The 20,676-nt window shown below is 53.3% G+C and overlaps 1 protein-coding gene across 10 annotated transcripts in view; it reads left to right on the top strand.

The window, feature by feature from the left end:
• The window catches only part of DAB2IP (DAB2 interacting protein), a 263,142-nt gene that overhangs the window by 180,629 nt on the left and 61,837 nt on the right, over positions 1 to 20,676 (top strand). Inside the window, exon 1 of one of the 10 annotated variants that reach the window (XM_090021175.1) lies at positions 2,661 to 2,860. The exons of the other annotated variants lie outside the window; for them this stretch is intronic. The gene's annotated coding sequence lies outside the window, so the exon portion shown is untranslated. Of the gene's footprint in view, positions 1 to 2,660; positions 2,861 to 20,676 lie in introns of those variants that run through there. 10 annotated transcript variants of the gene reach the window in all.

The raw sequence follows: 20,676 nt of genomic DNA, 5'->3' as shown, positions 1-20,676 counted from the left end.
GGCACTTTCTCGTGGTGAGTTGAGAGATGGATAGAAATGAGACCAAAATCACTTCCCTGCCCGTCTGTCTTATTGATCAGCTGACTGCAGGGGCCTGTGTGTGGACATCTGAGCTCTTTCAAGCCGAACAGCTGGGCCTCAGAGACCCTTTTAAACGCACGTCCATGACACACAGTAAGTACGGCCCTTAAATAGGTTATTCCTCGATCAAGCACCCAGGAGGCCTCTTAGCCTTCAGACACACTAAGCCTGGTATTAATTATAAGGGTGAGTGTGTTACGGCCAGATCTCCCAATATTTCCCCTGGAACCCTAGCCCTAAAACAGGTTTGTTATGGTGCCAGGGGCGCAGGGAGTCTGCTGTGCACCCCAGCCCCGGGCTTGTGGGAGCAGCCCTGGCGCGCGCCGTGCTTATGGGATTTGTGGCATGGGAACGTAATGCAAACGAATGACCACGGTCTTCGGTCTGAGCGCGAAACAGAGCGGGGACTGGTGATGCAAGGCGAGGGAAGGGAGACGTGTTGCTGGGTCACGTGTTAAACACCTGGTAGGATACAGAAGTGCCCTACGCTGGACCCGATGATCTGTAAGGTCCCTTCCAGCTGCGAACCCCTTTGGGTAGGCCCGTTGGAAGATGTTTAGCCCCCAGTCCTTGCCGGCGGGGCCGAGCCTTCATGCAGCCTCTGCAGGAGGAATCGCTGCTCTGGGTTTCGTAAGACTCGAATAATGTGATGCAAGTTTGGTTCCTCCCTGACGAAGGTGGCGTAGAAGACGTCACCGCCAACGCAGCAGCTGCCTCCTTGAGAAGGGATGGGCCTTGCCCTCCAGCACCTGGTTGGGCATTCTCTCTGCTCCGTCCTTTCAAAGTTCTCCGCTGCCCGGGGCACTTCGTGCAATCAAAAGCAGGGGCCCTTCCCCCCGCCGGTGCCCTTGGGCCGCCTCGCTGTAAAGGTGACACCGATCCTTCTCAGGAGGCAAAGGGCCAGCTTTTCTGGTTTATTTACTGCTCCTGCAACGCGACTACGCAGTGGCAACTGGAGTTACTCGGCTGTGAAAAGCAGTTACGTGTTTTAAAGCCTGTGCCCATTAAGACCAGTGTGCATGGAAGCTGAACGGGCTGGGGAAGACGGTTATTTCTAGTCCCACCGCTGCGTTCAGGGGAAGGCTGGGAGAGAGATGAAGTGGCTGCTAAGAATATATAGCTGCCACGCCACGCCACCGCGACGATAAATGTCTTCAGGGCCATAAGGAAGAGGATGAGAGTAGACTCCAGACATACTTCACGGCCAGTCTGCAGCTCTCCCTTCTGGTGTGAATTTAAACAGGGCGTGAAGACAGCTGTAGAGATGGCAGATGTGAGGATGCTGGAGAAACTGAACTTTGTTATTAAGTTAACGGGGCTCCCCGCGAACCCGCAGATCTCAGCCGTGCGCTGCCTGTTCGCTCTGTCTTTTTCCAAAGTAAAGCAAGAGCTGGTTTGTTGACTTGCTGTCGTCGGGTAGGAACCGAGCTGCCAGATACTAGTTATTTCCAACCACCAAACAGCTCCCTGAGGCATCAGCAGTGCTCCTAAAATGCATTCACACGTACAGATAAGCATGAATAGCTGAAAAACAGATACCAGGACCTGCCCACGCCCCTCGCTGCAACGAAAGAGCCTTGGAGTGAGCTCCAGCACAGCGCGAGAGCAGAAATGCGAGCAGCCGAGTTACCTAATGGTTGAATCTGGCGGCCAGGCACCAGGACTCCTGGGTCCCATTCTTACACCTCTCGTTTTCTTGCCGCCTGATCTTTGCCAAATGAATTCTTTATGCCTCCGTTTCACCAACCGTAGATCCGCCCATCTGCTGAGGGCAGCGCGAGGGCTACGGGGAGAGATTCAGCTTGGAGATCGCATCTGTGCATGTTTTCAGGACGCCTGCGCTGTCGTATTTTCAGGTTGTTTTCTTCGTGTGCTTTACAGCACTTTGTGCGCGCTCACCTGTGCTTCTGCTTTCCTGGTAATCAGTTTGCCCAGTTCGGGGGGGGAATGTGGGCATAAAACCCCGGGCCCAGACGAGAGCAGGGGACAGGTATCAGGACTCAAATGGCTTTGGTCTCGTGGTTTTTTTAATGGACTGGCCATGTCGTCTTAGCACCGCAGCACTGCTCTGCACGTGTGATTTCTTTCCCTGGCCTTTCCCAGTGCCCTGGTGCAAGGGGCTGTACAAATTCAGAGCAAAGACAGCAGTTTGCATAGTGCTTTGTGAAGAAAGACACTGGAGAAAGTTAGGATGACTTGGTTGTTCGGGTGCCTCAGATAAAGTATTGCCCTGTCATTTTTGCGCACGACGGATCTGATCCTGCATTTCTAACACCCCGAGCTCCATCTGACAGCACTGGAGTTGGAGATGTACCAGGTGGATGAGATTGGCAACAACTCTGTGCTGATTCCCCCTGTGTAATCCCTGGCTTTGCGAGGCATCAAGCTTTTTATTTTCAATTTTTTTTAACTGTAAAATGCAAGCTTCTCCATGGCTTCTGCTGTCCGTGGGCTTAAAAAGTCCTGTGCCTTGAAACTGGGAAGAGCTAGGAATTGGAGCACGGCCCCTTTAAAAGCCCATTACATCGCGTTAGAATATAGTCTTTGTTTAACTAGTGATGATTGTTCCCAGTGGACCGGACTGGAACGGTTTGCTGAGACCAGAGGGGTCTAAGGCTTGGGGCCAACAGTCAGCTTGCAGATCAGAGCTGTTCAGACCATACAAGGAGGAAAAAGAGAGGCGCAGCGTGATCTCTGCACTTCCTGCCATGGGTTTTGGAGTTTACATTAAATACTGCTTCCTGGTCCTGGAAAGTGCGGGAGGAAAGATTGCGCGATGGTAAGTTCTTCCATCTTTCTAACGTGCTTGTGTCTTAGGAGGGGCTGTTTTTTGTGGCTGTCGAGGGGAAACCGCTCTTGCTGCCTCCTGTGCATTTTCTTGCACCATCTTCTATGCCCTTCAAATCCCTGCTTTTCATTACATTGTCATTTTGCAAAAATCAGGGCCTCTTGTCTTTAATTTTGCATTTAATGAAAAATTCCCTTAATTAAATTTAGGTTAACAAATCCCAGGACAGATTATCTCATGACAAAAAGCAATCTGATTTTATTATTATTATTACAGGGAAGTAATGAAATGTGTGAATTTTTATCATCCCCCCCCCTCCACCCCATGTATGTGTAATGCACGGGGTTAATGATTGAAGATGAAAGGAAATGTCAGATTTGCCACTTACGCTGAACTGATCCGATTAGTGTCCTATTCATGTTCTTTACTTCTGTTTTTAGGTCCTGGAACGGCATTATTCGGGGTTAGACTGTACAATACGTGTAATTATATGAAAGTCCTTCCCGGCTCCTGTGTATTAGCCCGGTGGGGTGAGAGTATTTGATTTTTACACCTCACAGTGGGAGTGGGAAGAACAACAAATAATAATAAAGTGGATGTGAGAGAGAAAGAAAACTGAAAGGGAAATAATACATTCCCAGGGGTATGTCTGCAGGGTAATAACTAGCTTGCCAGTCCTACTGAGCCCAGACCCAAGAGGAAGCAAACTAAGCCTTAAAAACATGTGTGACTTACTAATATTTCTTCATTCAGAAATGTTTTTGCCTCTTCAACTTGTACCACAAACGAGGGCAACTCAAATTACTGCTAGTCAGGTCCGACGCTATTGGATTTCTTAGTGAATTTGTCTGAGTAGCTGTTCTCACTCTTCTTTTCCTGGGCTGAGCTGTTTGCATTAAGTATTTCCAGACCCACGGATAAAACCTAGGTGAAGGCGAAGGAACCGATTTGGACAGATGTTGGCAGGCTGGCTTCTGGGAGCAAGGTTTCCCAAGCTCTGAACACAGTCAGCTTCCAGATCCCGGCCTTATCTGGCCCAGCTGTCAGAAACCAGGTCACGTGGCTATGCGAATCGGTGCGCGGGGAATATCCTGTCCTGGGAATCTGAAACTGCACATGCTCAGCAATCCTGGCCTGTCACCGTACTAAACCAGCTGCGTAAGTCACTTTCGTCCCATCCCTGTCGGCACCTCACCCATCCAGGCAGCAGCCAGAAGCCTCAGGAAATGAGTAACGGGTAAAGTCACGGTGTTGTTTGCAGAGGTTTCATGTTTAAAGTTGAACGTCCTGGCAAAGGGCAGCTGAGCTGCCGCAGATCGGAGAGCAGGACAGCGTGCTCTATGCCCGCTCGGTAGCAGTTTGCAGGATAGGAAGGAGGGGAGCAGCGTGACAAGCAAAGACTAATAAAAGTAATTACTGCAAGGGGATTTTCCGAGCATTGGGAATCCGACTCGGGTCCATCTACACACGGAGCCTAGGGGATGTCGGGGACGTCACTGAAATGCCGATGTGTGTCCCCTCCTGCACCTGCAGTCCTCCATCTCCCAAACCTCCTCCTCTTGACTTGTACCAGCGTGAGACCAACCAGCCTCTTTGCTGGTCCACACCTGGCACAAGCCTCTTGCTTTTAATTTGAGGAGTGCGCCTGCTGCTGGCCACCTCCTCGTACCAGCACGGTACCCGCTGCTGCTCTGGTTCTGATTTCAGATGCTGAAATAAAGAAATGCCTCCCTGCTTGCCACAATACGCCTCCAGCAGCAGCTGGGATTAAACTGCCCTCGAAAGTCCAACCAGACAACCCGTGTGTGCTGCGCTCAGTCCCTGCAGCGGTACCGAAATGCGCGCCGCACTGAAGATCTAAGGAGCCCCCCTGCATGAAGAAGGCCTTGCTGCTTCACTGCTAAAAGGCACAAATGAGTGTTTGTTGCTCCCGAGGAAGTGGAAGATGAAGGCTGAGCTGGAGGGCAATGAGGTCAGGGCAGGGGAGCGGGATTTGGACTCCGTTCTGCTTATGGTGGGTAAAAATGTTCCGTTCTTTTGATCCTCCTTAGTCTCGTCTTTGTGATCCGAGCTGTGCTTTTTCCTGGAAGGTTTCCCATGTTCCCGATGGAGCCAAGCAGCTGCCTCATTTTCCTTGTCTCGGCCGCATCCTTGCAATTAGGGAGCGTGCTGTGATGACGTGTTGCGTGCAAAAGCAGGGCTGGCGATAGGTGTTTGCTGCCGCTAGAGACTGCTGGCCTCTCTTCATCGCTGGAGCGGGTACGGTGCCGGCAACAGCAGTGCGCTCTCTCCGTATGGCCCTCTCAATGCGATTCAGTCCCGACCTAAAAGAAACCTCATTAGAGGGCACGAGAGTTCAGGACCCATGGCTGGTTCATCCCCCTTGGATGCGTGGAGTCAGATTTTTGAGACAATAATAGCACTTTTCCTTGGAAACTGGCACTAACAGCTAGTTTCACATGGGTTCCCACACAGCCCTGTAATGGTCCCACTGCTCGGTCGTGACTTCCCCAGTCTGCATTGTTGGATTTACTGGCAGTCATTAACTCCACACAATGCATTTTTCCTATTAATACGAGTGTTACCAGCCTGAAAGCAAAGCCAAGCTGTACATGTGCCTCCTGCCTGTTAGCTAGTGAGTGTGCCCCAGTCGAGCTCGCCTGCATTTGCAAAGACAAGATCCATCCTCCGGTAACGCCACCTTACTGGGCGCGTGCGCAGGTGCAACGTGTAGACATCGTGGTAGCAGAAGGGAGGGAGCTCACGGCGTGGACCTGGAGTGGTGTGGCCGTTGGAGGCAGTGCTAGCAGCAGGCCGGTGGGGATGATGCATCCGGGCTGAAACTCATATATTCAGCACCATTACAGAAAGTCATTCAGGCTTGGGTGACCCAGCCCTCGCACACCTGCTGGAGACTACGCCTTCCCACCATCATCTTAGCGATCAGAAATAAAAAGGTGTTAAGTGATTTTTTTGCTGTGAAGCTGCAGTGTGCACGAGCAGGGACCGGACGACTCCAGGAAACCCCCCGTTCGCCTTGCTGCGCCGACGTGGTTTACCGGGAAGGGCTCGTAGAGCAGTGCCGATAGCTTCAGAGAGCCACGAAGTAGCTAATGATGTTGTTTCTTGAAGGACAGCAGAAAAAGTTGGCTGCACCCTGCTCCCAGAGAGGTGCCTGACAGCTTAAGAAAAAAGGGCTTCTTTCTCGAAAGGTGAACACGCAGCTCGCTTTCCTACAGGCAGTGAAAGCCTGGCACTAGATAAGTAGCTGTGAGATGATTCATAAAAAACTAATTTATAATTTGCCAGAATATAATCCTATTTGATCAGTGTTATTCAGTTCCTCTTTCTTTTAAAATTCAGTGCACTTAACTGTTCTATGAGGGTTTATGAATGTTTAAAAATTGCTTTGTGGTCCCTAAAGTAATTTGACAAGTCTGACAGCTATTGATTAAAAACCTGAAATTATTCAGACTGCAGGATGACTTGGGGGATTAGATAGAAAGTTTTTTCAAATGTGAAAGGAAATAAGATGTTGGAAAGTAAATATGTTCTTGAATATTTTTGAAAAATCCATTACAACTGTGAAATTAAATTGAAACGAGATACTTGGTGCCGGGATGAAGGGACTAAATGCCGGCTTTGCGTGTGGGTGTCAGGTCCAGCCCAGGTCGGGGCCGAGTCATGGTGCTGGGACTCGGGCAGTGGTGCAAAGATGGGTTTATGTCATCTCTGTGTGGGGTTTTGGTGGGGCTGGTTCAGGTCCAGGCCGCTTGTCCTGACTTTCTCTCCATACCGACCCACTGTGGCAGCCAGCGACAGCCACTACCAGGCTGTTGGATGTCTCCAGCTCGGCCCGTCCGTCCCCCGGCTCGGTGTGCGCGGAGCATGTCGGAGAACTGGCCGTGTTGTCCACGCCTGCCGGGGACTCCCCGTGTGCTGGCCGTCTCCCGGGGGGGTCCGCAGCAGCTGTCGGGCCACTTGTCCGTGGGGCTGGCAGGGGCGCCCTGGGTTGTTGAGTCCAGCCGCTTGAGAGCACAGCTGACCGTGGCCTGTAATCCCGTTCATGGAGTTATCGGGCTTTGTCTTAACACCGCCTCAAAAGTGCGTATGGGCCTGGCTGGATAGAAACCTTCTCTTGTGCCAACCCACACTTATTCCTGGCCAGTGGAAACCCTTTTGTTCTTGTGCCTGCATCGCCTCTTAGCATAAGTACTGCTTCTCCCTTTCTGGAGCACCCCATCCCTCCCCGCAAAGCATTTCCAGTAGCATTTCCCTTCCAGTCTTGCCTTGCCGCCAGCGTAAGGTAGCTGCAGTGCAGTGCTGACTTTGGCCCCAGTGTGCCCTGCTACTTGCTTTCGCTGACCCCAGACTGGGACCCAAACTTGTATCGTGAACCAGAGGGAAGCTCTTTCCCCAGCCCACCTGTACAGGGGGGTATTCAGCTGACTTCCAGCCAGAAATCAGTGCAGCTTTGCCCAGGTGCTTGCAAAGCCAAATACTGGGTATACCGTGAGCTGTTAACTGCTCCACCTTTCCACTGGCAGGCGCAAAGGTCCTTAGCAGCCTGTGTAGCAGGGAGCTCTTGATCGTCTGCAGGTGTGTGGAAGTGCCCTGAACCCAGAGGGGAAAACCAGATACTGTGCACAGGACTGACCTTCTGCAAACCCACCAGCTCTGACAGCTGCACCCTCTTCAATCTTAGGGCAAGTTTGCGCTGGTTCCTCCTTATATTTATTATTTATCAGGAAAAATTAATATTTGTACGTGGGAGCAACCAGAACACGGGCAGCCTGGATTAGGATGAGGGAGCCAGACCATCATGGACGGGTGTGTCTGCTTGGCAAGTGAAAGGAGTTTGCAAAGGTCTGGGCCCTGTTTCTATCACTGGTTTCTTTCTCATCGCTCCTATTGATCCTTACAGGTGTTGGTCGTATTTTGGGATGTACATACACCCTGGTGCTTTCTGCTTCTGTCTGTATAGACAGTACGGTGAAGGTTGGTGCTAGTGATAAAAGCTGGTGGAGGTGATTCACATCCAGGAATGAAAAATTGCTTCACAAAAGCCATTTCCCATGGGCCCTGGTGGTTTTGTAATAAACACCCTGCACTTCTGTAGCACTCATTAGCTTCAATTAGTTTAGCCTCTCAACACTGTGGAGAGTTACATAAATATTTTATGATGAGGAAAGCAAGACACCGAGAAGTGAAACAACTGGCTTTTGAGTCACCCTGTGAGTCAGTGGCAGAGTGAAGGAGAAGGACCCAGAAGAGCCCATCCCCGGGCCTTTAACCTCCTACTCCGGCGCGTCTGTGTATTTGTGGGGAATTGGAAACCCTGTCTGAGAATGTCTTTGATGGCTTCACAGGTAAGGAAGAATTTCACACCTTTCTCGGGGCTGCGTTGCTGGAGGTAAAGAGCGTTAAGGTTTATCTGAGTCAATTATAAGCTGCTGCCCTACCTCGGCATTGCACTGCTCTGCAGAAATTGCTGTTCATGCAAGATGGAGATTTTACTTCTGCAGGTACGTGTCGTTCTGGGGAATTCATTTGCAGCTTTGGCTGTTGCAAGGATAGGGATAAAATCAAGCTGGGTGGCATGGGGGGCCTGGTGTAGGTGCTGCCATCTTGATTCTGCACTCGCTGAAGACAATAGTGAAGTTGATTCACTCTGATGGGCATACGTATTTCTGATATCTCTGATGGAAATCCATATTTCTCTACCTTCAACAATGAATAAGAGGGGGAAAATGAAAGCATTGCCCCCCGGACTGTCATTCGGCCTTTTCCTTCTGCTGGGGCCCCGCTGCATTTTCACTTGGAGGGTATGCCCACGCAAATGGAGGCGCCTTCAACCAAAGCGTTGAGACACGATCCCAGTGGGCTACTGTCTGCTTCACCACCCGTGCTTGCACTAGTAGCATATCCCGCATAATCCTCACTCAGCTCCAAAAGCTTCCCCTGGCCTGAGCCAAGCTGGGTGAAAAGCACGGGGTGGCCTTCTGTCGTTCCAAAGCTTTCGCGGAGGAAATCCTCGGGCTGTTACTGCAGGGACCTGCTGTGTGGTGTGGCCTCTTCTAAACCCACGCGCTCTGCTTGGCCCTCCCTTGCATTGCAGCGACAATATTAGGCTAAGAAAAAAAAGAGTGAAGAGAAAGCAGAGCTTAAAATCCAGTTATTGCTGGAAAATATCCATGCAGCACTAGACACCAGCTTGTTGGCATTCTGCAGCAGGCACGGATTATGCTTAAATGCTCTACCTCCAAAGTGAAAGTTAGCAATAATACCGACCCTGGGCACACTCTGAACTTAGCTCCCTCTGATTAAATGAGTTTTTCTTTCCTCGAGCTTGATTTAGTGCTTATCTTCAGAATGAAGGATTTAAGTTAAGCAACTGTTGAGAAATTGAAGGGCAGGCTCCCTGCTCCCTCCCTCCCACCGAATCATAATCTAGGACCTGATGAGGGAGCTCAGAGACGGGTCTTCAAATGGATTCCTGTCTTGGCAGCCTCCTCGTTCCTGATGCAGCGGTGCAAACGTCCAGCCAGACGGTTTGCCCTCCCCACCCTGCTGGTAAGGACAGCCCGGGATGGGAAACCTTGGCTGCTCTTGTCCCTCCGCCTCAGGGCGAGGTGGAGAGCAACAAAGGACTTTGCACTTGCGCATGCAGTGGGAAACCTGCCGTGCAGGAGGGTGAGTGCGTTTGTTAATCGGCTTGAACATCTGAGGGGAAAGCAGTGCCGTGGGGGTGATGGCAATGCCATGCAAGCCAGCTGCCTTTTGGAGAGCTTTCCCTGTGCCTGGCCCAGCCAGGACTGGGAATGGGGATGGGGGATCCCGAAGGGTTTTGCAGCACTTCCACCTGCCCGCTACCCGAGCAGGCCTCCGGCGGCTGCTCTGCCCAGGCCTCCTTGGCTAGAGGTCTGGTACCGGCCGTGCATATTCAAGACCTAGGCCGCCTGGACCGGCAGAGAAAGCACGTGCAAGGAAACCAGTGGCGAACATCGATGAGGACATTGGGTAGGCAGCTTTTTGCTTGTCCAGGGGATTTGCTGCTTTGTCCAGGGGCTTTTCTGCAGCCCTGGCGCGGTCTGGGACACCGAGGCGCCTCTTCCACACATCCCAGCTCACGATGACTGGAAGCAGCGGGGACCTCCTAAGGCAAGCAAGCCATGGTGTGGAGCAGATGTGTTAACACCCCTCTGCAATCAGAAGACGTGGCTAATTTGCAGTGAGCCAGAGATGTGTCACTGCCTGATCAGCACACGTGATACCCGTGAGAAAAGGTGGAGCAGCGTTGTGTAGACACAAGGCACCGTTCGGGCAATGCCAATGCCGCGGCTCAACTCGCAGTGCTGTTCCCATTTAGCCGTAGACAGGGCATGAATATCCGGCCCCAAGCCAAGGCTGCCAGCGTTTCATCATGGGCTCACCAGCCTCACGCGTGCAACACACATCCCAGGTGCGGGGGGTTGAACGTCCGCCTTCCCTGCCAGGCTTGGGTGCCTCTGCTCTAAGTATTTTGTGTCGTGAGGAGTTGGTACGAGCGCCTCGCTAGGAGCAGCCTTGCTGCGGCTGCCCAACTGAATCCGTTCACGTCCTGGAAAGCCATTCAACCACTGCCTCCCTAATTTGCTTGTTGCTGTTAGACCGTTCCTACGTGGCGCGGGTGTTGTATCCCGACGCGCGCTTAAAGAGTCGGAGGGAGCGTCTGGATGACTGCTGTGTTCAAACCAAGGGAAACTTGTCAGAAATGATTCTGCTGATCCCTTCATCAGCTTTTTTTTTTTTTTTTTTTTAAACTCGTTAGAGTTGCGGTGAGTAGATGAGGCGGGTGAAAGGCACCCTGCTGCCTGACGGATATACCCCGCTGAAGGCACTTATGGCTTCATCTCTGGTCCGGTTTAAACCCCGCTGGCCTTTTACAGCGGGTTTAAATTTGCTGCTTGACTGTAGACCAGATGGAGCAATGGGGATTTTTCCTGGGGCAGCGGAAAGCTATCATTGATCTCACAATGAGTGTCGTCGTGCTCTGTGCTCCTGGTTTGGGGCTGGGTATGAGGTTTTCGTCTTGCCCGTCTGATCTTCAGAATTTAAATGCTTTCGTGCGGCACGTTTGTCCACGAACTGCAACTCTTCTGGCCGCACTGTGCATCGCGGACAGGAATTAGCTGCATCTTTCCTCCCAAGCCACAGTTAGTGCTTCATTTGTTCAAGGGGAATAGTTTATGGTTGACAGGAATATCCAAAGGCTCCTAATATACAACAGCAAATACAAAATGGCTTAAAAGAAACCTCTGCAGAGAGACAGTGACTAAATGGGTAGGGTCGTGTTCCCTCTCCCTTTTAAACCAATTTTTTTTTTCTTTTTTTTTCCTGCTAATCCCTTGAAAACTTCTTGCAGGTATTGCGCGGTCAGCGCTGAGGTTGCTCCCGCATCCAGCAATGTCGCCGTAGAGGATCGCGCTCTTTGTCGTCTTTCCTGTAAGTCTTCTCCGAGGCTGGAGAAGTGTTTCCGGGCAATAAAACAGCCACTTGCTGGGATTCACCGTGAGCTCTTCCTCTGGTGCTCTGCAAGGTTTCTTAAAGCATGGGGGGAAATACTGCAATGATGTGCACAGGCCCTGCAGTTTACAGCTGTGTTGTTGCAGTGTTTGGGGTCCTTTTCTACGTGCATTTAATGGTTTGCTGGTGGTAGCTTAATTCTGCCTTCTGTTGCCAAAGCAAGGGAAGGGAGCGAGCTCCGTGCTGGGGTCCAGCTAGGTCACATTCTTGCCCTCCCCGCCTTGGCATGCTCCCTCTCCCCGAAACAGAGCGTCCAGTGTTCCCAGACATTTCCATACTTGTTGTTGCAATGCTAGTGGGCCGGGATGTGCTCTGAGAAATGGTGTCTCTGGAGTTAAATGAGACCAAACCATGTTGTTGCATTGGTTTGGGGAGATTGCTGGATGGCAGGATAAAGGCAGCTGATTTTGCCTCGAGTTGCACCGGTCGAAAGGCCCAGTCCTGAAGTCACTTGGCCCCACTGGAGTCTGGACTTGCTTGCCAGAGGCAAGCCCGTGCGCTGGCAGGCTCTAGCCCCAGTCGAGTGTAACTGTGCTGGAGATGCCGGTGTTGCCCTAGGGTAAAGTAGATGCGTGTGAGAAGAGCCATGCGCCCCTTCTCTTTACTGGAGCAAAACCATTTGTGTGTTTAATATTCTAAAAGCAGAGTTAATAGCTATTTTTATCTCTCCCCTCGTTTCCCACGTACAGCTAAAGTCTCTGTTGATGTTTAGCTTGACAAGCCGGGCTGCAGTTATGATGCCAAAAATCTTGAAACTGTCAGGGAGTGAGGGGAGCAGGAAAAAAACACAGCCGAGATAAAAGAGCCCCGGAGTCAGAAATGCAGCGTGCAGCACACTTCCCAGCCCTCTGAGAGACTTGTTAAATTACACGGGGAAGTCTGTATGGTGCACAGCTAAAATGGCTTTCAGGCTTAGGCTGGAGCTCATTGCGTCGCAGAGCCACGACGAAGCTGCTTGCGCAGCTCCCGAATCAAAGGCACCTGCAAGCGTTGCTCTGCCTCGAGGTACCGCGAGGCGTTAGAGAGAGACCATCACAATCCTCCACACTCCGGTAAACCACCTCTTGTCCACAGGCCTTGAAGCGGCTTCCCAATGTTCGCTCCTTCTCATGGCCCGTCTGTGAGAAGGGCCAGGGTCATTAGATGTATTTGTACTGCCTGGGGAAACTGAGGCACGGGAAAGTTTCGTCGGCTACTCAGGGTCACGGAGCAAGTCAGTGCCAGGGCTGAGAACTGAAGTGGGATGTGCAATACCCGGGTACATTGGGCTGTGGTCTTTCAGCCCAGCATTTCTGCTCGTTTGTCCCCGTCTCCGAGCGAACGCGGGTTCCTGTGCCGCAAGGACTGTGTGAACCTTCCCACGCCCTGCTCGATTCCCAACAGCACGCTCACCCTGGGTTTCTCTTGAACGTCAGGTCGGGACAGCTGAGCTCTGTAAACGCCAGCACGGCTTTGCACGGGACAGGATGAGGATGTCTTCGGGTTTGGCTGGTTGCGGGTGGAGTGGAGTTTGCCCAGGCCGGGAGCTCGAAGCAGAATGGAAAGGGGAGCAGGGACCAGTGACCAAAAACAGCCCAGGAGCAAATAGTTGTTCGGCTCCCTGTGAAGCCAAACGTGGCCTTGTCTCCATGGGTCCTGGCAGCAGCTCTGGGAACGGCTGGTATGGCTCGGATGGGGCTGCCCGGACTCTTGGGCATAGAGACACCTCTCTTTTTTTCTTTGGCTCGCAAGCAGAGTGAATGCCAAGCCCGGTCCCTTTCCTGGCAGGCCTTTGGGTGATGCACACATGTTTTTTCTGAGCAAATGGGGAGAAGTGAGGTGAGGGCTAATACGTCGCACACAGGCTCTCGGAGCTGGAGCCCACGTCCCCTGGGGCCTCTGCTTTCTTTTCAGCAGGGTGCTAATGTTGGTCGTTGTTAAGACAAAACAGAAGGGAGGAAAACGCTTCCAAGGTCTTCGCTACCTCAGCAGGACTCGTGGAAGCAGGCTCTGGCCCGCGGATGCGTGGCTTTCCCGCCCCGGCCGGATCGGATGGGACCAAGATGCCGGCCTGTCCGTCTGTCTGGGGGCTAAGACTCAACCCCGTTGGACAAGCCAGCCCTGGCGGTGCCAGCTCCTGCTCTGCCTGGCAGTCACAGCGGCGAGGCCGTAGTGGTCACAGAGGGGATCCCGTGGCACCGACCCCAGGACGCGCAGCGTTGGGTGCTCTGGGCAGGAGCATGGACCTCCAGGGCTGGAGCAGGACTTGTAACCTGCTCCACCGGCTTTTGAGAAGGAAACGCGAGCTTCCAGGAGCGCCCCGTCGTTTGCACGGCACGTTGTGGGCGCTTCGGAGAAGGCCTTTGGCCGCTTCTCGGACGTCCTGTCTGCGCTGCGTGGCACCTGCTAAGGCTGCGGCGGCTGGTCTCTATCCGGAGTCGTGCGGGTTGGATGGGGCCCTGCCCTCTGCATGGGCACAGTGGCAGGGCTTCTACCATCGCTCCCTAAGGATCAGCCGATCTGAGCGCCAGGATTTGTCTCCCCATCCGTGCTTTGAGGGCTGGCCCATGCTCATAAATCACAAGCGCATCTCCCAATTGCTGGTTGTCTGCTCAACGCTGTCGGTGCTCTGCCCCTTCCAGCAGACTGGCCCCAGAGGGATGCAATTGCTGCTCCTTGTGGTATGCAAATCGGACGGGACTGGAGGTTATGGAGTGACTCAGTGGTAGGAAGTAGTCAGCTCCTCGTGAGCCACTGGAGTCCTTTCATGTAATTCCCCTTGACAAGCTGATGATTTCCTAACGGATGGAGAGTCCCGAGAGCCGAGGCAGGTGCCCTGCCTTCCAGCCAGGGACCGGAGTGATTCATGCCCCACATGACCAGCTCTGGGGGGATCGTGCCTGCCTCTGTGGTTGTGTTTGAAGGCAGCAGTGGTCGGACTAGGCTGGTGGATGAGGGCAGGTGGCCACAAACACACGGCGTCAGGGGGAGCTCGGCTGCTGACGTTGGGACACGGAGCCTTTGGCCGCTGGTCACCCGTCCTTAAGTCGACCCTGGCTTGCCCAGGGCAGATGAGACAAGCCCTGGCGGCCCGGGTTTGTTCTGACGGGAAAAGCAGCCGCGACTGATTGCGAGTGCCTTGGACTTTGGTTCGTGGTGTTTCTGAGACGGGGGCTCATGCCTTCGGGCCTTAACCTGCTGCTTTCAGTTTTGCTCCACTGACGTGGTACATAAGCAGCCTTCCCGTCTGCTGCCTGCTGGGCTGGCGGGGTGGGAGGCTGCACGCACAGCGGCTCCACGGCAGGATGGAGGTGAGTTGCTCCCGTGGGCTGGTATCCGAGGCGGAGCTGCTTCTTTTGGGGCCCCTCTGTGCCCCTGCAACCCATCGCAGTCCCCGGGCTCTTCCCGCTGGCTCCCTGCCCACATCACTGACCATTTCAGCACAGCGCTCGTGGGCGGGCAGAGTTGCCCTGTGCCAGCGCTGTCTCTGCCCTTGGCCCTGGCATGATCCCCTGCCCACCTAAGAGCTGCAGGGGGGTAGAGCAGGGCCTGTCCGTTGCTCCTTGCTGCTTGGGGCCCCTGGGCAGAGAGGGAACAGCGCGTGGGTTGCCGAAAGGGATCTCGAGGGAGGCCGCTGGGCTTGAAGGCCCAGCTGGCTGGTCTGGGGCAGCGAGTCTGGTACATTGGAGACCCAGCACCTGCGGACACGTGCGCCGCTTGTCTCAGTCTTTATTCGAGCCTAGTCCCAGCCGGTCCGTGCTGGCAAGGCCTTTCTGGAGGCAGTCCCCAGAGGCGGCGGGATGTCCCTTTGCCTCTGCAGCCCGCACAGAAAAATAGGTGCGGCAACACTGGTGGCTCTTGGTGTCTGCAACCTCTTCCCACTGACTCTGCCAGGGGCCCTGATTCACGGCTCCCCTTGCACCGGGTGAATCGTCTAGAGGAGGCCAGCGCTACCTTAGCACTGAGCTCGGCAGGCTTTCCCCTGCCAGGGGGACAAGCTCGAGTAGGTGGGGACAGGGGAGTCCGCGACCTTGGCAGTGTCCTGCACTTCAGAGGCCTTCTGCTGAATGCAGGCGCCGGAGGCCAGGGTCCAATGTCAGCCGCACGGTGCGAACCCCAGGCCCCCCCCCGAGCCGGGCAGGGGAGTGCCGCGGTGCGAATCGGAGCAGGAATGGGCCACGTGTCCGTTCCACTGAGAGAGCATTAGCAGCTCCAGCACCCGGAGCAGGTGCAGCGGGGCTTCGCCCTGCCCGGGGCAGGGTCCCGATCCTGAGTCCCGAGTGGATGTGATCCCTGGCCCAGCCCCTGGGGACCTTTACTCCCAGGCAGCCTTGGTGTGTTCTTGGCTCTGTGCAGCCCTGAGCTTTTGGTTTCGACTCTCTCAGAAGGAAACCTGATGGGCGGCTCCGCTCCTGGGACCTGTAGGCTCAGGACAGACGCGCTTCAGCAAGGACACAGCATTGTATCCTGCCGCCTCCAGGCTGCAAACCTGGGTCCACGTTTCCCGCTGGGCTCGGTGCAGAGGGGGAGCTGGCGGCCGGCAGGTACAGAGGGTTGGGCCCTGGTGCAAAAGAGGGCAAACGAAGCCCTCGGGAAACTCCTCGGGAGGTCTGCGCAGCCTTTCTTTTAGCGCCGTCGGTGTCCGAGTCCAGCTGCCCCACTTGCTGCAGCTCTTCCCTGTCGTGCGCAGACCCCGGGGACTTGCTGGTGCGTGAGCCGCGGTTTGCCCCGAGGAACGCAAACTTGCATGCCCACAGCCCTGCTCCACATATCCAGAGCCTCCGGCAACCGCACCCAATTCATGTCTGCGCGCTTGGGGTAGCTCCACTTCCTGCCGATTGGTGGGGAAACCGAGGCACTGAGCTGTGAAATGATATGAGCACCGCCACGCAGAAGGGAGTGAGGACGTTGCTTTGTACCGGAGCTTCTCTTTTACCCGTCAGACCCCAGGGCCAGCTCAGCTTTGTTATACAGGGGTCTTGGCCTACCCCATCACTCTTGTTCTGAGATCCTTCTTGGTGCTGGCTTTTCCAAAACCTTTTAGCATCGATGTCCTCTCCTCCTGCGCTTGAATGCGTTTTGATCCCTCCCTCATGCCCTGGTGCAACCTGTTCCCACTAGGGTCTGTATCTGAGTTGGAGGCAGACGCTCCCATCCTTACATATTGAAGTAAATTGAAGTATTTTAGTCTTTACATGGGACTGTTGTTGATGAGCCCTGCTCAATCTGCACCTCCTACCTGGGCCTTCAGCCTGACTTTTTCTGTCTGGGAAAACCTCCTCACCATAATTGTGTTCATTAGCTCCCATTCAGAAGGGAGCAGCAGGTGTGAGCTGCGGATAAGCCCAGCGTGCAACCTCAGCTGGGTGCTCATCCACGTCCACCTCACAGGCATCCACAGCCAGTTAATTTAAGGCAGTGCTGGGATTTTGACTTTTTGGGAGGTTTTATTTGCTGTTTTGTAAGTTTTAATGGCATTTTTTTAAGCACCTCTTCTGAAAGCAACTGCCCCAGAAGTTACAGGGAGCATCTGGTAAAGAGGCTTGCAGTCCGCTGCGCGCAGCTCCCGTTCCAGCACGGGCAGCGTTTGCTCGGGGGCTCTGACCAGGAGCGTGGAGCAGCGGGATTCAGCCTGGAAAACAAAGGCACTTTTCTAAAGCAGTTGCTGGGACGCTTAGCCGAGCTCCTCCCATTGTCCCTTCAAAGTTGTGTTCGGCTCGCTGGCTGCCTTGATCAGGGAAAATAGAAATGGGCTGTTAGGGAAAATCACTAAAGGAAAACGGAGATGTCAGTATGTGTGTGTGTGTATATCTATCTATCTAGCTCAGCAGTTTCTAAGAACTGCATTTCCTCTGCCTGTGTTTGTGTCTGGGGTAGGCAGGGACTTTACGGGAGGCTTTGCAGCTTGTTCTTGTGAGGACCGAAGTCGGACTCCTGTCAAAACTGTCATGTTCGACTGCAAGCAGGACCGTCTGGATGCAGAAGTCATCCTGCTCTCGGAGATGTCGGCCTGGCGATGAAAACTGAGTTCAGTTTGCAGATATTTGCGAAGTAGGAGCCTTTCGAGGGCTGTTGCTGGCTGGAGTGGAAAGGCGCCGTGTGGCTTTTATAGACGTGCGAGGTGAGTTCACAAGGCAACCTTTGAGGGCTATGGGTATTCAGCCAGCCAAGTACTTTCATCCGCAGGAACTTTCCTGGGAGCTTTACAGTCCCCTTTGAACAGCTTGCCGTGCCCTGCCAGATCACAACACGCAGCAGTGCAGCAAGCGTCCTGCGCAGCGGGCAAGAGCTCTTACGTGCTGCGCCACAAGCTAGCAAGTGTCGGGAAGCAGAGGATGTGTCCGAGGCCCATCTGGAACCGGTTTCTTACTCTTTTTTCGCTGCGAAAACTGTGTAAAGAACCACAGGTTTAATAGACATGACCCTTCTCCTTCCATCTGAATTCACAGGAGGAGGATGTGGCTTTTTACCCATAAAAGGCACAAGCAGTCTGTCTAGCAGGCAATGGGAAGGAATTAGCTTTCTCTCTCGGCGCTGGGTTTTGTGGTAGGCACGACTGAGTGGGGAAATTGTTTCCAGTCAGAACAAATCTCTAACCTTTGGTTTCTTTGAGAGGTGGTTTTCCTTTAAAAAAACAAATGAGGAAAAGCAGAAGTGGGTATAAGAAAACATGAGTATCATAGTCCCGGCGCTGTGCAATGCCATTGCCAAGACCTGACTGCCACCTCCCCTGACGAAATCATATATTTCTTATCTTATAGAGCAGCCTGTGCTTGAACCAAACAATCGTCCCTTGTAAGGAAACTGTCACGAGCATCACATGTGACCATTCACACATTGCCTTTTACTTTTTATTCTGGGTTTTAAAGACGTTTATTTATTTCTTATCGTTTTCACCTGGAGCAAAGGGAGGGCGAACACATTTAATTTCTTGGGACGCTCTCCAAGTTCAGCCACCGTCTGTAAAACCCTGGGTTTTGCATATGCAAATATTTTTATTAGGAAAGACAAACCAATGCAAAATGCCATTTAGATGCTAATAAGCTCATTTGGGTTTGTTGTCCTTAAAACTGCATGTTTTTAAATGGGCACCAGCGGGTACGTTAGGCCGAACGGATCCAGCAAGTGTCTGTTAGCCTGAGTTCTGCTTTGCCATCCTGGGTCGCGCCGTTGAGGCAATGGTAGTGATCCTGGCAGTATAGGTGGGCAGGCCTGGGTCCGGGCTCTGAGAAAAAGGAGGAGATTTACTAGCCCTGGTCCCGAGAAAAGAGTTCCTGAGTTAGGAATAGCATCATTGTGAAAAAGTTTCTTAACTTTCCTTTCCCACCCGTTGCTGGCAGCCCGACCCAGCAGCCCAGTAACGTACGAGCTGCTGCGCTGGGGCAGAGCTGTGTCTGGTCTCTGATGGTGGCAGGCAGTGGATGCGATAGAGGAAGAGCATGAGGAGCAAGGCTTGTGTAGCATGACCTGTACCGTGATGCTCTCTCTACTCGCCAGCGGTCGTGGGGGTACGGGCTGCACCCCTGACCTTTGTGGGTAGCGGCTCCTGTTGGGCTCGTTCCCCTGACGTTTGTTTTCAGCCCTCGCATGAGAGCCTGAGAGTGCAACCGGTGATGAAGAGCTGTTGGCCTGAATGAGGTTGAGTTTTTGAGTTTTCCTATTCAGTTTCCAGAAGCACCAACTGCCCAGTGCTAAAACCGTGCCGCCCTGCTTCTGTGAAAACCGGGCCGATTTTGAAAAACATTGGCAAAGCAATCTTTTTTTTCCCCTAATCCATTATTTTTATCTCGCTATTGTTTCTCTAATCTCCAGGACCTGGGTGGTTTCTGTGCCCTTCACCTCTGGATTAACTATTTAACTAGAAATGAATTGGAGGAAAAAATAAACAAGTGCAGCGCAGTCAAGGGCATTCGCTGTTCACCGGGCCTGGGCCCCGTGGGACGCTGGCGTCTCGCTGCCCAACCCAGTGGCAGGTGGGGTGGGGCGTCTCCGTTATTTGGCTGCGCCGGGGGAGCAGAGGTGGTTTTTCTTCTGGCAGCCCCTCAGGGACGTGTCCTGAATGGTGCGAGGCAAAGCGAGGGGCCTGTGCAGCCCAACACCACCTTGAGCAGGGTGGGATAAGACATCCCGGGTGATTAGAGGAGCCGAGCTGACAGTGACTCGGTGAGACTGCTGGTGAGGGCTGGGCGGGGGTCTCCCACGCCCTCCTCTGGCTGCACCCGGGGGGCCGTGGCAGCTAAAGAAACGGGCCTGTTTTTGGGAGGCGGTGTGCCACCCTCTCAGCCTGCAGGAGCTCGGGCTGCGTCTCCCATTCATACGCCAGCTGGAATATGGGATCCGAGCCGCCCTTTCCGCCCCGGCTGTCTTGTTAACTCCCTGGGAGGCTCAGACAAAAGCCCCAGCTGCGCCCTTTCGCCCCAACCCCAAAACCGGTGACAAAGTCTTTCCTGCAGCTGCGCTCACGGGGACCTTTGCTTGATTTTGCCAGGACTGAGGCAGGCAGATTCAAGGCAGAAATATGAGTCCTGGACCCAGGGGTACCCTACAACAGCAAACCCACGTGTTCGGCCCTACGCGTCAGTTGTATCCAGCTCCGGAGCCCAGACCTTGAGCCAGCCGCCGGGCTCCTCGCGGCCAGCCGTGTCTGTGCAAGCCTGGGCTCCAAGAGCAGGAGCAAACCCCTGCGAGCCACAACAACCCCCTCATTTTTAATTTTACTGAGAAACCTGGGCTTGTTTGAGCTTTTATATATATATATATATATATAAACTCTAATCCTTTTTTTTCTAATATATTTTTTAAAAAAAAAAATGGATTATTTTTTTTTTTTTCTGGCTTCCAAACCAGAGTTGAGTCCTGGCTCTTTCGAGGCTGGCTCTCCCCTCCCACCCGCTCCAACCTCTCGGGTCAGATGATTGCACTTCCTTTATTAATCGATGGTGTGATCATAAAGCCCAGGCATCACTGCCAATAAAAGTGGATGGACTCAGGCTTTAACACCCGAGGAAAAAGTAAATACGGCAGTGACTGAAAAGGTAATTTCCCAGCTGGCGAGAGGGACTGACTTACCCTCCCATCCGCCCCAGCTGCTTTGAGACATGCGGCGTAACCCAAGTACGAATTAGTTGTGGAAGGAGAGAGTGCCCAGAGCCAGGGAGGAACTGTTCTGGATGAGGACGAGGACGAGCAAAGCCTGTCAACTGGGGACAAGAGCAGACTTTGGCCTCGCACCAGCCAAAGATCTCTCCCCTGCTTGGGGTCCG

Source organism: Crocodylus siamensis, chromosome 11 (assembly GCF_052110815.1).
Source record: "Crocodylus siamensis isolate JL-2025a chromosome 11, ASM5211081v1, whole genome shotgun sequence".
Taxonomy (NCBI): domain Eukaryota; kingdom Metazoa; phylum Chordata; order Crocodylia; family Crocodylidae; genus Crocodylus; species Crocodylus siamensis.
This window is presented reverse-complemented; position numbering and strand designations above follow the sequence as displayed.